Raw genomic sequence first — 15,987 nt, 5'->3', positions numbered from 1 at the left:
AACTTCTGCATTTCTAACCATGAGATCTCAGGGAATTTTCAAAAGAGACAATCGTCCTACTGAACCATTTCAAGAATTTTACAGCAAAGAAGATTTATTGCCATAAAACAGGTCTTGGAAGTAAGAGTATTTGAAGGAGGCTCAACAGCTATTAGGACAGTGTGGAAAACATGATGCTGAAGGAATTGCATATGCCTGACACATGTTTTACCACTTTTTTTTTTTTTTGTCTTTTAGAAAGCTTCTATAAAAAGCGAGTCTGTAAAATTATTTAGACTTTTCAGACAAAGGAGCACAGGTATAAATTACAGTGATGCCGATGTAAGTAACAGAAAAATGATAAATAAAGCTCCACACCTCAAGGCCGTTTGACAAACTGGAGCCATCAATAATTTCAAAACCCATGCGTTAAAAACATACTCATCCCTTAAGAGTTAAAAGTAAAATGAGCAGCAATGTGGAGAGTTATACATAATTTAAAACTGACTCAATAACTTATAGAAAACTTCACACAATCTCTTAATGAGTCCAATTGTTAGCCAATGTGAAACTAAATGCAGAATTATGTTAGGTTTTGTTATTACAGTTATCATATAGGTGTTGTTATCCCATATGAAATGGTCTGTTCAAGACAGTTAAAAGCATATGTCTTCAAAATTTGCCAGCGTCTTAGATAACTGAATAAGAGAATATTAGCTGTAAGGCTTGCTATCTAAAATACTACTGAAAAACCTCTAGTATTTCTTGCCTGAAACAGAAGAAACTCCTCAACTACGCCATAAATGTACAGAGTACTCTGAATAAATATTCTAAATATATTCAATAACACTCAGCAGCCTTAGGAAAGGTTAAAGCCAACTGGTGTTACTGGGAACATAAACAAGCCTGTCGTGATGAAAACCCTTTCCAGCCCTTCTTGTGTTGCTGCAGCTGGTCTGATTTTGTCAATCTAAGACAACATAAAGCTTTTCCCTACACACCCCTCCCTTCCCACATCCTTGGACCATCAACGCTACAACAACATTAATAACGCAATTACAGGACACAACCTCGAGCAAGTTCATGCATAGACACAGTGGTGAGAAAGGGAGAGAATTATCTACCTATTGCAACTTGCCCTAAACCACGTGGCTTGAAATGAGGTAACCCAAAACAGCTCTGGACTGCATATGCTACACATACAATCAAAAAAAAAAAAAAAAAAAAAAAGAGGAGAACTAATTGCTTTCCTAATTACATTTATGGATGTGCATTATTGACTTACTTTTTGGGATTGTCCTGGTTCTCCTGTACAACTCAGTCACCATTTTTAAACTTCTGCAACACAACAAAGACAAGACATTCTGTTAAAAAAAAGTACATATCTGACCTGAAGTTTCTCATTACATTGTTAATATAATTGACGCTTACTGTTTGCTTTTTTCCAGCACTGGAAAAAGTTTCCATTATTAATTTATGTTTCCACAATGTGACCGAGAGAGTATTTCTGCTACATGAAACCGCTCTGTCAAGATGGATTACAGAGACCACGCAGTACTTTTGAGCGTGGCACTGAAGAACTAGAAACATCCCAAATTCTGTTGCAGACTTTACCAAAGAAATTCCATGTAACCATAGATAAAGTGAAGGAAGAAAAGTAAAGAAGGATTTAATTGCTCAAAGATAGCTGTGCAATGTCATTTTAGACTCTATGAATGCTCCCTGTCTGTCCTCCAGCACCTACTCCAAAAAGCTCTCTCTTCTCCCTCGGTCCTGGGTCGTATCTGCTAGCCTAACATAGATGCCTGAGGCAACCCAAGGCACTGCAATGGGTGTTGAACATGTATTCATTAACGTTTGTAAACCATGTGAAGATTAAAAAAAAAACCCCAAAAACCTACTAAATCTACATTGTCTATTTAGTCACATAATTAATAAACCTTTAGCAGAAGCAGCAAAACGGTCCTCATGCATCTCCCATCTTATGCCAAGTACTGACCTGGAAGAACTATTCAAAGGGCTATAAAGTACTGGTATGCTCCACACAATGGAATAACTAAATAATAGAGGTGCTAGTGGAAAACAAAGTACAGAGACATCTCATCACTCAAGATTAGCACTGTTCTTACTCTGCTGAAACTGGGAATGCATAAGCAAAAAAATAAGAGACACAAAAAGAGAAAAAACACCAGACTTAAAAACAAAACAAAACAAAAAAAAAAACCCCACAAACCTCTGACTAATTATAGAGTCCAGCTGGGAGGGAATGACAAAAACTATAGTTGCCAGCATGGATTTGTCAAAAACCAATCATATCAAGCCTGCTCAATTCCCCTTTTTGACAAATAAAAAGGCTATGAGATATGGAGAAGGTGCAATAATCACCATATTCACTTCGGCACATTAGTTTTTACTGTATTTCATATCACCTTCTAAATCAACAAAGGAAGTATGGTCTTTATGGAGCTACTGGGGAATGGGTGAACACTGGGTGGAAAGATACATTCAGTGAATAAAACTATGACAGCGGTTCACAACAGCGACTTCACATTGATCTTAGCTTATGGTACCCAACCTTTAGCATCAGAGAAAGGCAACACGTTCAGAAGAAAACAAATTACCTTGTTAATTCATCAGAAAGCTATGCATCAGAAGGAACGTTTCCGAATCTTGCCTTGATCAACGTAAGTTCTAAAATCTCAACGTTAAGTAAACAAATACATGTATCATCAGCAGGTGTTAACATGTCCAACTCTCTTAAAAGGAGCATCATTAAACTATTTAATTTAGAAAAGTAACAATGAAGCTTTATGAACTATGTTTTTTACTGATAACTAATGACTCAGCAATATTTTTGTTAGGCTGGCCTCTAAAACGGACAGACAATATTTGTGGTTTTGGGGGGGGGGGAAGGGGGGGGAAGGGGGGGGGAAGACGTTTCTTTTCTCAAAATGCTGTTGTGGGGAAAAGGAAAAATCCAGGAAAAATTAAACTCAGAGTACAATCAAATATACAAAGTAAAAACACAGAAGTGAAGATTTCATCATACTTCTCCAGATTTTAAATAGATTATGATATTTTGGAGATGGGTGTGATTTTGTGCTAGCTAAGGGCGCTTTAAAATTGGCAACAATACTCAATTCAGTGGCTTCTTATGCCAAATTCCAAACTCCAGTTGAAAATACATCTCCCAATGAAGTTCTACAGCTGAATATACTGTAGGGGAAAAGCATTTCCTTTAATTTAGTCAAAATTCATTTGCATGACAGTATGTCACCAGCATATATAAATTTTATATGTTATACGAACAGAGGAAAAATTCTGTGCTAATAGTTAAAGCAACTAGCATTAAATGACATAATACCAGTATGAGATGAATTTGAAATTCAAATCATAAACTTTTTTTTTTTTTTTTTAAATTAGAAGAACTTCAAGTAGTCCGGAGATAGATCCAAAATGTGAAACAAGACAAATATCATTTCTTGGATATCACACAACTTCCAAGGAGCTAGAAAGAGGCCACACAGACAAGCAAACAGACTAAAAATAACCGACGCAATATAATTCTATGAAAAATATTGTAGTGTAAAGAGAGGTCTTCCTACCTTACTGATTAATGACAAATAAAAGAGTAGGAAAGGAAACACATACTCATTCTATAACTCCATCAACAACCCTGTTGCCCTGGAAACAATTCCTCTACAAGAGAAGCAGTACTTAACTATTAAAACGTCTCCTGCTACTCCCATTTTTTTTCTCTGTAGTGCTCTCAATGTCTGATAAACAGTAAGTAACAAATGTGTAAAGTGCTTTCTCATAACATGGCATATAAATTGTATCTGTTGCTCTGAAAAGAAAATATATCATTCCACTTGAGTATGCAGTACTTACAGGAACATCGAGTCATCGTGAAGCCTTTGGAAAAAAATATAATTTTGCTTGTTATTGTTGTTGCTAAAATAGTCTATTAACTGAACTTTTTACTTCGGTTACAGCGCTGGTCAAAGGCAATCACTGATTTGAGAGCACCAAGTTTTTCCATGGGAGCAGAATGGGAAATTTCAGAATATGCTCCACATACACCAGAAAAAACTACCGCATGTTCTGTCAATATGGCTCAGCTCCCACTTGCAGGTGGGAGACCACCTCAAACGTTTACCAAGCGGAGCTCTGCACATGAAAAGATTTGCTGTGCTGTTTTCTCTCTCTCTTGACACATGCAATATTCCCTGACCTACCATGAGCTTCTTCCTCCTTCTATACACCTCACGCAGAGAAACGGAATCAAGGACTCACCTCTACCCACAAAGTACTAGGAAATTAACGCTTACAAGTACGCCATCAAATTCTTACTGATTCCCCAAACACTGTATGTTTCCTCAGCTCTCACAGAGGAGAGTTTGAGGGTCCTTCTCCTCTAATTTTGCTAGAAGCTGAAAAACATTATGCCCACAGGCATAAATCACCTGCCAGTAGGACAGCTTATCTCATCTGCAGGACAGAAATACTGAACTTAGCTGACAGTCACGCTAAGAAAGAAGCATGCCCTTTACTGAGGAATAGGACTTTTTTTAAAAAAAAGTCCAAGGACCACAGATTGATTCCTGGGACAACGAAAAGGACAACTACTTCTCCTGCCTCTGCTGAAGAAAGAGTACAAACGAGTAAACCTACAGAGCGAATCCAGTCAGTCTAATTCAGGCGCCAAGCTTCGGCAATGCCCTGTCAACACTGCAGGCACATAAACATTTCCTTTCAAATCCCTGTTCAATCAATGGAGAGAGGCAGATGTGTCTGAAGACAAAAAAAAAGGGAGATCACGATGGCCCAAATTCATCAGCTTCAGCTTAGGCATCTTCGATCGAGCTGGTGTTTGCCTGATTTTCCTAAAGTAGAGGAAACTAGTAAGAGAAGTCTCCGTGCTCTTGGGATTCAGGCTGTCTAGCTCCCATGTGCTGATGGGCACCCCACTAACAATTCTACAGCCTGCCTCACGCGTAACAGCCTAGTGGTTATAGCCCATACATTGTAAGCAGGAAACCTATGCTTAGGCTCTCGCCACACTGATGAGATCGACCTGGCGTCCCGTAACAGCGCTCTCGTCTCTAGATCACGCAGTGTTCGGCCTGAGAACGCTCGCTCTCCTCTTGTAGCTGAGTAACTCCGCAGCTAGGAGTGCAACAAGTGACAAACCAAAAAAAAAAAAAACCCCTAAAACAAACTAACAAAATTGATTTTAGACTTTATGGTTAGTATATGTGTTTGAAAGGAACCGGAACACAACTTCCAAACCCAGATCTTGGCCAAGTATTACAGCATTGCTGGCCACAGACAGGAGGAAAACATAAACAAACAAACACCCCCCCACACCCACACACAACCTTAAGTGCAGAACTTTGATTCCCTCTCATTCACAAAAGGGAATCCTAATCACTAAGCTAAAGTTAACTATAAGGGAGGAGGAAATCTCAAATTCTTTAGAGCAACAACTACCTAGTAAACAAAATGGGTTTGGGACTGTTCTCTGGCCCAGAGACTAGCCACAACGGCATGGCTTGTATTCATACGGCTAGTCAAGCTTTCTTAGACCCAAAACAGCATAGCCACATCCCAGCTGTCACTTAGAAATAGCTCCTAAACCATGCTAACGGCTGGATGATGCCCAAGCACTGTCTGGAAGAGTGCTAGTTTACACAGGCCAAACCTGTGCCAGGGACAGAGCTACGGGATGAATAACTGCGTTACCAGACCCATGCTCTTCCCATTTCGGTTTACAAGAACAGTTCTTTGTAAAAGGGAGACTCAGGAAATTAACATGAAGTACTTTTTTCTCTAGAAGAGAAAGTTTATTTTTAGCTTTTACGTTAAATAGAATGTGGTTATAGAAATAGACTTATCTGGCAAACAGTCAATTTATTTCAGACTAGGACCTTTGCCTCTACAGTGGCCGTACATTACTTTTCATTATGCAGCCCAGCTGATGCAACTTTTCTGTTGGATTCAGAAGTATGTCCTAACCTCAGTTGGTTTAACCACCACATAACAAGTGGCAAATACATCTGGATGAGAACTGCTGGTCAACTCAGCATAAATCTGCTGTAATAAACATAAGTATATATATTTCAACAATTGTGAACTCTTAGCGTTTAAACTCTAAGGATATGTTAAGTGAACTATGCCTTCGATCGTCTCACAGCCTGTCTATGCGTACTTTTTCCCAAAGAAGTGGGAGCTTTCACTGATTTTAGAAAGGAACCTTATAATTCCCTCCATTTTCATACTAGGTATTTCAGTTGCTAGAATTATTCCCTCAGCTAGTACAAAGGGGTTTGGATCCAGAAAGTTCGTGATTAATTACAATTATGCTTACTAGTTTATTCAGTGTGTTAACTACCGCTTATCATCACTCTCTGTTAAGAAGGAGGCCTGTATTTTACCTTGACTTCCTCTCACTTCCAATGTATTTACAAATGCTTTTCATGTTGCCTGTGAAGACCCTTGTGAGTCATAATTCTTTTTTTGTACCTTAGATTTTACATTATCCTTGATAGGTGTATATAGGTAAAATTTAGTCCGTAAATTTTGAATTACATGTCCTTTTTTCTACTTTCCAAAAGATCTATTTAACCTGTTCACATTAAGAGTATTTGAGGCAACCACACTGATCTCTGTGCTTCGTTTTTTCTTTTTAATGGGACAGTTTTCTCTTGCACTTTTATTAGAGAGTCTTTCTTAAAGTCTCAGTAAAAGGATATACGGAGACCCCTTTCGAGTGTTTGCTCAAGAGACCCTAGGCTTACTGGGTAAAGTTACGTGAAATCCTGAATAATTTAGGATCTAAAGTTGTTATGAGTAAACTACCAAGATTAACAGATCCAAAATTCACAAATCCTGATGTCCATAAATTTAAGCGGTCTCTCCAGAACGCCAAGAAACATTTACCAGCAGAATCTATCACACAAAGTAAGTATAATCATCTCTTATCTCCTCAACTAAGGATGCAATTCCGCAGGCAACAGTTACTTCCCATCTGCCCGTATGTGATCAATTAGGGCTTCAAGATCTACAAAAGTCGGTCTTAACGTGTCGTAAAATTTGAGCATTCTAACCCCAATACCACTCTCAGCAAAATTAAGCAGTGAAGACAGAGAGGAAGGTATTCGAGAACTTGGTGGGTGCATGTTAATTTAAGATTATGGAAACAAACACTGAAGTTTGTCAAAGTATTTCCACAGAACAGATATATTCCTTTTTTAGCACAGGAGATCCAGTTTGTGTCACACAAATATTGGTATTCTGCACCTTCTAGCTCCAAACACATGTAAGTTTACTAGCCATCTTTTAAGAGTGTTTCGAATCTCGCTCTGCTCTTGTATACAAGTATGCCACAGCTCAGTTGGGGGGGGGGGGGAGGAGAGAAAGAAAAAAAAAGTTCTCCCCAGATTTAGTTTTTCCTTATTTTTAAAAAAAAAAAAAAGTTTGAAACAACATCAGTGTGTTTGCCTTCTACTTGCCACTTGCTACATACTACTGTAGAAGAAGTAGAAGAAAAAAGTAACAACAAGAGCTTGGATGAAGTAATGATTTCAAAATAGCTACTTTATCCATGACTTTTCAAGCAGTTTTCAGTAGAGCTGAATATATCACAGGTGGGAAATTAAGGCACAGAGTGATGAAAGGGCGTTTCATCAGCACAAAGTAGGACAGTGGCAGCGATGGAAACAAACTCTAGAACTTGTAGAACAGTGTGGAAACAAATCTATTCTACCTTCCAAAAAAAGCCTCTGAATTTACCCCCCGCCTGAAATGCTGCAAAATACATAACAAAGAAGTTAATACTATTTTTCATTTTACTGAATCACTGTAGCGTCCATTACCGTACGCAATTATACCAGTTTTTTCCACTGAGATGCCTTCCAGTGAAGTCAGTGGGCATTCAACAAGGCCAGGAGCAAAGTATAAGTAGAAATCCGAAAACAGTATTTCCATAGGAAACCACTCAGATTTATTGGATTAACAGGCACTTAAAAGTGACTCACACTGACACAGCCTACGGTAATCCAATCTGTGATAAAAAGTTCAAAGGAAATCTTAAATTCAGAAAATCACCTTTGTGGATTCTCACAGGGGTGGTTTGTTATATGAAATAGCATCAGCTACTCTCTCCAAATGAGAGGACAAAAAAATTAAAAGCTGAATTTCAGTCATTTTTCATACCCCAAGCGCAATATGTTCTTAACAGTTTCAGTTGCCACACTGAGCACAATTAGAGCAAGGTAAGAGAGCACAGAGTGGAAGAATACAACAGCTTCCTTATCCCATGATCTGCACGCATACTGCACCAAGAGGAGGAGGAAGGAGAAAAGGCATTAATCCATCACACTAGATTTTCTTTGGGAAAATTGAAATAGATTTTGTAAGAACAAGGTGGGTAATCACCATTTCTGCTTGTAAACTGGTTTTGATTTCTTATTTTTGCATTTATTGAGGAACTGTGACTTGTCTCTTGGGGACGTTACTAGATCTTAAGATAGGCTGAGGTGTTCTGGCACGGACAACTAAAGCATCAGTGCTTTCCTGAAATGCTGAAGGATGCGTTCACAGCTATCACACATTTAAGAACAGGAGAGCAAGCAGGGAGACTGCAACTGATACATTTCCATAACCATTCCTTTGCAGCAGTTAACAAATTTACTCTTTGATACAGTACCCTTTAATATCATTGTTCAGAAAAACAATCGTTAAAGGACTTGGTAATAAAGTACTCCGTATGAAAAGAAAGTTGCAAATGTAAGTAAAAGTGGGACTGGCTAGAGCGCAGAGCTATGCATTAGAGACCTCAAATTCTACTGTGATCTTTATCATCAATTAGAGTAAAACCTGTAATCAAATATTACCGGTCCATAAGGATATCTGAAAGCAATCTCTCTCCTATCATCTTTAAATCAAAGAAATGATCCAACTCTAGCTTTGTAAATCACTGCTATGTTTACAAATGAAAGCTCATTGGCAAGAACCAACTGCATGCTGCCGAGGACAAGGAAAACTTCTGTGATAATGGCTTCAAGGCTTAAATGACTGTGCTTACTGAGAGAACTGCTGTGCAGCTCTTACCTGTACTATCTGGTTCAGGTAGATCAAAGGCAACAGCACCTACGTAAGTACATGATAAGCAAGAGGGTCATCTTTAAGGCTTTAATCTTTTTATACACACACATAGACTGCCATGAATTTGGTCACGACCAGTCGGGGCCCTGCACCCAAGCACATCCAGAATAAAGGTCAAAGTTACCTAGCAGAAAAAAATTTTTGATTCTCTTATTTTACTTGCAGTAATTTTCAGGTACTGTATCTTTCTTCTATGGAAGATTAGACTGAAAGGTACTGAGCATGACCTTCGGTTGAAGTAATGCATAATAGAGGTGACACTTCAAGTAAGGGCAAGGGGACAAGTGTATGGTTTAGTTGAAGTCTGAGAAACAAAAAAAATCCCATTTTCTGTTGCAATTAACTGTGTTTGGAAGCTTGACCTCCATGGCCTTGTGCATTTTTCATGTTTGCTTTTTAAGAAAGTTCAGCCTGTACATTACAGTAAATTGCTGCAACATTTTGAAAATGCTAGGTTTTGTGCTAACCTCAATTGGTAACAATTTTGGCCTCGCAACCATGGTGTGAAATTCACTGAGCTGTCAGCTGGCAAGGGGTGGGTGTGAAGAGTGGGGGTAGTTTTATTATTAATTTTATTATTGCACTTTCGGTGTTCAACCCTTCAACTCTACGAAATCCATATTCGGAAGTCTATAGGATTCGACTAAATGCTTTTACCTGCAGATACACGGTCAGATCCTGAGAGCTTTTGCAACTCCATTTGCAACGAAGGAATTCGTCTCCCTTCCGGTTTGCTTCAGTGCCCGAAATTTTAAGCTAGATGTTCTTCTAAATTTTCAGCCTGTAGCCCTGACTAAGGGAGACGTTTTACTGCACAGAAAACTGTTTCTTCTACCAAAGGCTCTGTGTCTGTAATAATTCATACCTCTTCAAAACTCTTTAAAAGAAACTTATTGAAAAATGCTTTATAATGAAACGTAAAATCAGGAAAGCTCCCCGAACTCAACAGTATTATTACTATACTAAAACCTAACTCAAGTTCCATGAAAGAATCACCAGCTCTTCAAGTAAACTTGTGACGAGTTTTGAGTGAAGCCCACAGCCCTACCTACATTCAGGCCTCAAGTTAGTTACTTCTTTTTCTATCCCAAATCAGTCACAACAGCAAGACGGTTTTGCTCTCTGGTTTTCAGATTCAGTCAAATCCAAAACTAGAAGTACTTCTGGATGCTGCAACTTGGCTAGAGATTTGGGGGGGGAGGGGGGGGTTGAAACCATCCACACAGTTTTAGCCACTTCTACTACCTAAAGGAGCATTAGTCACAGCCCTTTGTCAGACGGAGGCAAATACATGCAACCATGTTTTATCATTTCACGAGCTCTAGATACATGCTGGATTGTCATTACATGCTGTGCAAATTTACATTACCTATAACTATTCCGTAAGACGAGCTCACAAGAAAGCCAAGCCTGTGCTCAATTTCTTGTTTAACTATTGGTCAGTTTTTTCAAACTTTGTATTCTTAACAGTACTTTAAAGGTCACTATCCTATGCACGTATCAAAAACTGTGAAAAGCAACACTGGGCTATTCCATGCACAGCCTCGAAAGGTAACAAGTTGGAAGGCACAGTTCTGACTGTATTTCAGCCTCCATAGAATTTTCTTTAAACAGGTACAACTTGTCTCTGTGAGAAAATATTATCTTGTGTATGTCCTATTGGAAAGATTAATCTGTTCAACACCTGATGATTCACTCACCCACATGTTAAAGTCCACATGAAAATGACTCATTCCATCCGTAAGAATAATCACCTGGGATACCGAAGGCCCCTCATCTTTTCCAAAGCTGGTAAACTGCTTTCTTATGCAAAGCAAGGGGATGGCAGACTTTCATATTACTGCATGCCCAATATGAAGAAAGAAAAGGTATCTGACTAGGCCCTGGTAATTTTATAAACAATCTAAATAATAAAAATACTTCCCAGTCAGTTTGTAGATGACAGTAAAAATTGGCAGGGCAGTAAATAACGCAGAAGACATAATAACGCTGGATAATGACCTAGTTTTGGTTGAAAATAACAAATGGTTTTAATCCAGCAATCAAAATAACCCATTTTTGAAAAAGGAGCACATATTACTTCTCCGTGACTGGGACACTTTTCTACCTTTGAAAGCAACAACCCAAAAAAAGGCTCTGAAGTCACTGTAGTGAATCACCTCAGCATGAGCTGCCAGTCCAGCGCAAAGGTGTTTTAAGGCTTGGGCAGATGACATCGCCTTTCACTATTTCTAAAATAAACGAAGCGAAATTCTAAGCCACAATTCCATGCCCAGTTCTGATATCCACACTCCAAAGATGCAGAAATACTGGCAAGCGTTCAAAGGAAGACCTTAGAAAAGAGTCGCCGGGGTTGGAATACAGGCTTCACCGATGCTGGCTCAAAGGTGCTAAACCTATTCAGTTCATTGAGACGAGTGACCTGACTTTTAAAGGTACTTCCTGGGGGAATATGGTAAACGGACAACATTTCAATTGTTACAGAGAAAGGCATAACAAAATGCAACGGTTGGAAGCCAAACAAGTTCAACTTTGAAATAAGATGTCATTTCTTAGCAACAGAATTACTAAATATTTAATCTATTTATCATGGCAAAAGAAGAGATTTGCCACCACTTGATAAGACAGAGTGCCTTTTCAAAAGCTGTCCTGAGGCCCACTTCTGTGGCAGAATTCTAGTCTTCAGATATGTGAGGTCAGACTAGATTATCAGCCTGGCTTAGAGACATCAATCTAAAAATTTTAAAACTTAGATATGAAATCTTAAAATCAGTGTTCTCCTACTCTGCCGGAAGATGAACCGTTCCCTTCTGAGTTGAAAGAAGCACCTTAAAGATGATTTTCCCCTCACTAAAGCTAACTGCAAAAAATATAAACGTGGAAAATACACGGTCTACTCTTTTGCCTTTTCCTCATGATTTTAAAAAGTAAGATGGATACTAGAGTCAAGATAGAAAAGGAAGAGAATATAAGAACTCATTTTAGGGGAGAAGTAGATGACGACTTAAACTGCGTACTACTAGAGTATTATGAGAATTCATGTACAAAGAGGACATGAGTTTGGTAGAAAAAAATAAGTCACAGGAAGAGTGCAAATAGATGTTTATTGCTATCTTGACATAACTCCCTCTTTTCAGCCCTTCTATCATCCAAAGACACTTTATCACCCTTCTTTCTGTCACCCCAGAACATGAATTCCACAATCCAGTTTAGATATTACTTGGAGCAACAGAGGTGAATAATTTACATAGTTCAATAATATAGTAAAACAGAACATGTGCTTGTAAAATTCAGTATTTTAGGTATGCAGCAGCATACCTTACCTACATGGCTGTTTCTGTCAGCAGGCACAGAACCCACTTGTAACATTTGGTGTGGAAAATACTCAGAGGAAAAAGGAACAAAAAGAAAGAAAAAAACAGATGAACATCACAAATGTGTCCCAATAAAAGAATAACAGTAGAAGAAATGCTGTATGAAAAGAATGTTGTTTGCTGACTGAAAAAGAGAAAATAAAGGATAAGGATTTTGAATCCTAAAGGTGAGAAACAAAAAAAAAAAAGAAAATCAAAAGGCAAAAGAAGCACTGACTTACATTTTACCCTTGATCTATACTGAAATACGTTACTCTAAAAACTACACTAAATGGGATGTCTGATAATAGTCACTGAAAATTCACAACTTGTCCTTGACGAACTAAACAAAATCTTCTCTTGTCAGTGTTCAAAGTTAAACATTTCTCTTTCTTATTTTTTTATTTTGTGCTGGATCTTCAAAAATCTGTTCTACAAACCGGGGACACGTGCAATTCTGCCTTCTGCACTACGCAGTTCAGGAGTGCAGATCATTCCACCGTTTTATTCAATTTGTCACTCTAGTGCATCTTAAACAATATCCCTCTGAAACTGCAATTTCTTCTAAACTGCATGCAGTAAGTGAATTTATACAGCCCTAGAGTAGGCACCATAAGCTAACTTTACCTGCTTCTAATTATGTACTTCAGTTAAAAAAAAATGCAAAAATAAATAAAATAGAGAATAACTGACTGATTTTTAATCCCTGAGGCATCCAGAATCTGTGGACTATCTGCATTTTGATGAAGGTACCAAAATATGGCAATTTCTAACCATCCTGAAAATCCTAAAATTTACATTTTCATTTCTGGAAGTGAAACTTGCACGTAGGCTACAGTAACTAGTAACCAGTTTAATTTCATAGTGGAAAAAGGGAATCTATAAAGCATTCACCACTGAATTTTAAGTTTTGCAGAGTGAGTAAGACGGGCCACGCTGTGCTTCACATGAGATAAAAACAGGGCAACTCCCTTCCTGGCTTCTCCTGTTCTAACTATAGACCTTGGCTTGGGGAAGACAAAAATTCTCTTGACAGCAGTAAGAAATTAGGGCAAATGCCTTCATACAGGCCTGTGGTGTGGCTGAGTATGCTACAATAAGCGAGTCACATCCTAAAGAATGTACTGTGAGCGTCTAACTTTTTAAACGTTTTGCCCCTGATGCCAGGAGGTGGACTCTTTACCTCTGCTTACAATTCATTTTTATTTCATTTCAATATCCCACAAAATTAAAAACATTCCGTTTTTATGTAATAACGGAAAGCATCTCATTTACTCCATAAGATTGGAGTTTGTGTCTTTTGGGACACGATCCTAGTTCTGAGGGAAATAAAGGCGTTCCACGAGGCGTCCCGGACTGCTAATATTCCTGATGAAACTATCACAGAATTATCTAGGGCTGATCTTGTGATTTTACGAGAAAGCTTAAATTGTTCAGCATTTTTTCTTAATCTTAAAACTCTGAGAACCAGAATTTTACATACGAATGTCAGATGCCAGTAACGAAAAAATTTTCTAGTCTCCTAGGTAGCACAAAAATGACTGAAAATATGTCTGACATAATCAAAAACATCACAAGGCATATAAAAACAACTCAAAGCGTTATTTGTAACATCTCATTACTCTTAATCAGTTCTCAAAATACTAGTGGCCTAATCGTGTCTGAATGTGTCTTCAGAAACGTTGACAGTTGCAAAAGCATTCCTGTCAGGTTTATTGGGGGGGGGGGAACAGTACTTTTTTATATCACTGTTTTCCAAGTTTTTCAAGACTACAAACGCTCAATGGTATCATTAAAATACCCATGGCTTTCAATAAAACATGTGAATTAAACTAAAACGTTTCCATACAAACTCACTGCATCAATCACTACCAGATCAGCATACAGAATAAGCTCAGCAGGAGTACTTCCCTAGGCACGATCACAACATATGGCACGCTCTGTCAATTTATTGCTTCAAGTTCTTTATGATTCTGACCCAAAAGGGCTTCCTGGAGAGAGGTAGCTGGCGACTTAACGTTTGTTCTTAGCAAATGTCTAAGTAAAAAATAAAAGTAAAAATGAGACATCTTAACTATATGCTCTCAAACACATCTATATGGTTCACAAATTCTGTTCAAATATACAAGTAGATTTTAAGATTAACATATACATTAAAAAGTCCAAATTCTATAGGACAGTTAAATATTCGTGTCTTAAACAATGTTACCCTGAGTAAAAAACCAGAGAGTGCGAGTCTATGGCTACCGTTCTGAAAGCTATCTCGATAAACTGGCTGTTAAATTTGGTATCCAAATTCCTTCAGCAGCTCACAGAAGTTTGCCTTACAACTCTCTTTGCTATAGGTGAAACACTGGACACCTAGTCACCTGTATTAGTACACACAGGAGAGGAGACGAGAGGAGAGGAGAGGAGAGGGCCCCTTTTCTGGCATTAGGGGCGAGCAGCACTGCACAGCTTGCATCCACAGCTTGCAGGCGGAACTCTGCCTGCAAAAGAGGGTGTCATCCTCCCTACAAGGAGCAGCCCCTGCCTGCTGCTCTCCCCCAAACTGTACCTCGTCTAGGGAAACGTTAGCTGGCCAAAGTAGTACCAACAAACATACTAAAAACTAACAGGACACTGTTCAAAACCCACTAAGCCTTCTTTAGTTTATCAGTATAGACACAGCTCGTGTTTCTACATATAGCACCAACAACCTAACTGCGATCACCAAGCTAACAAAAAGTGTAAATGATCAAAAAGAAAAGCTGATTCTACCATCAAGCCCGAGATAATACTCACAAAGAAGTGGATAGCGTACAGTTTTTAAACCCGAGTGATGAGTTTTCTTCAATTGCAGTTCCAGTGACCCCTCCTCCAATACTTTGCCAGATACTGGAATCGCAAAACAATTTCTCCTCTCCCCTTCCCCGCCTCTTCCTCCCTATTTTAGGCCCAAAGCCTCCAAAATGTCTTGCATGGGCATGTGATAAAACTAATTTCAACAGTCATTTGTAGCGTGAATAAGGGCTCCAGGATGGATCCTTCTACAGAATTAGAACCTCCAACCGTAACTCTGTTAATGTGTATTTTAATACAACTTGTGGGACGGGTATTATATTAGCATATTGCAGTATGTTTTTTTTTTTTTAGGCTGGAAGAGCTTCAAAGGAGAGAAACGCTATCTTTTTAAAAAATTGTTTGTACACAAAAGGCAAGTTTTTTTCAATTATGTTATATGCGAGTCTTTAGGATGCTAATCCTTTTACCAGTACAGATACCACTCTAAATTAAGCAAAATATTTCCTCCCAGCAATTATCTTTAGATTACTTTTTCATGGCAAAACACCAAGGAATAGCAGCTATGAAGGAAGTCAAAGTTTTTGTTGTTTTAAAACAATTATCATAGAAAGAAGAGCAAGCCTTGCAACTCGCAGTCTGAAATTACTCCTGCAATTAAGATGCTCCGGATGAATCTCATCTCTCTTCGTTTCAGCTGTCTGAA

The 15,987-nt window shown here is 38.4% G+C and overlaps 1 long non-coding RNA gene across 2 annotated transcripts in view; it reads right to left on the bottom strand.

The window, feature by feature from the left end:
* LOC138068232 (uncharacterized) overlaps nt 1–15,987 on the bottom strand; it is a 111,961-nt gene that overhangs the window by 46,549 nt on the left and 49,425 nt on the right. The window contains exons 1-2 of one of the 2 annotated variants that reach the window (XR_011143017.1): nt 2,601–2,668; nt 1,265–1,317 (exon numbers count right to left, since the gene is read on the bottom strand). This is a non-coding gene — a long non-coding RNA (uncharacterized lncRNA). Of the gene's footprint in view, nt 1–1,264; nt 1,318–2,600; nt 2,669–15,987 lie in introns of those variants that run through there. The other variant, XR_011142966.1, reaches the window with a different exon arrangement.

Source organism: Struthio camelus, chromosome 1 (assembly GCF_040807025.1).
Source record: "Struthio camelus isolate bStrCam1 chromosome 1, bStrCam1.hap1, whole genome shotgun sequence".
In the NCBI taxonomy this organism is placed as follows: domain Eukaryota; kingdom Metazoa; phylum Chordata; class Aves; order Struthioniformes; family Struthionidae; genus Struthio; species Struthio camelus.
Note: the sequence above shows the minus strand (reverse complement) of the source record. Positions and strands in the feature narration are given on the sequence as shown.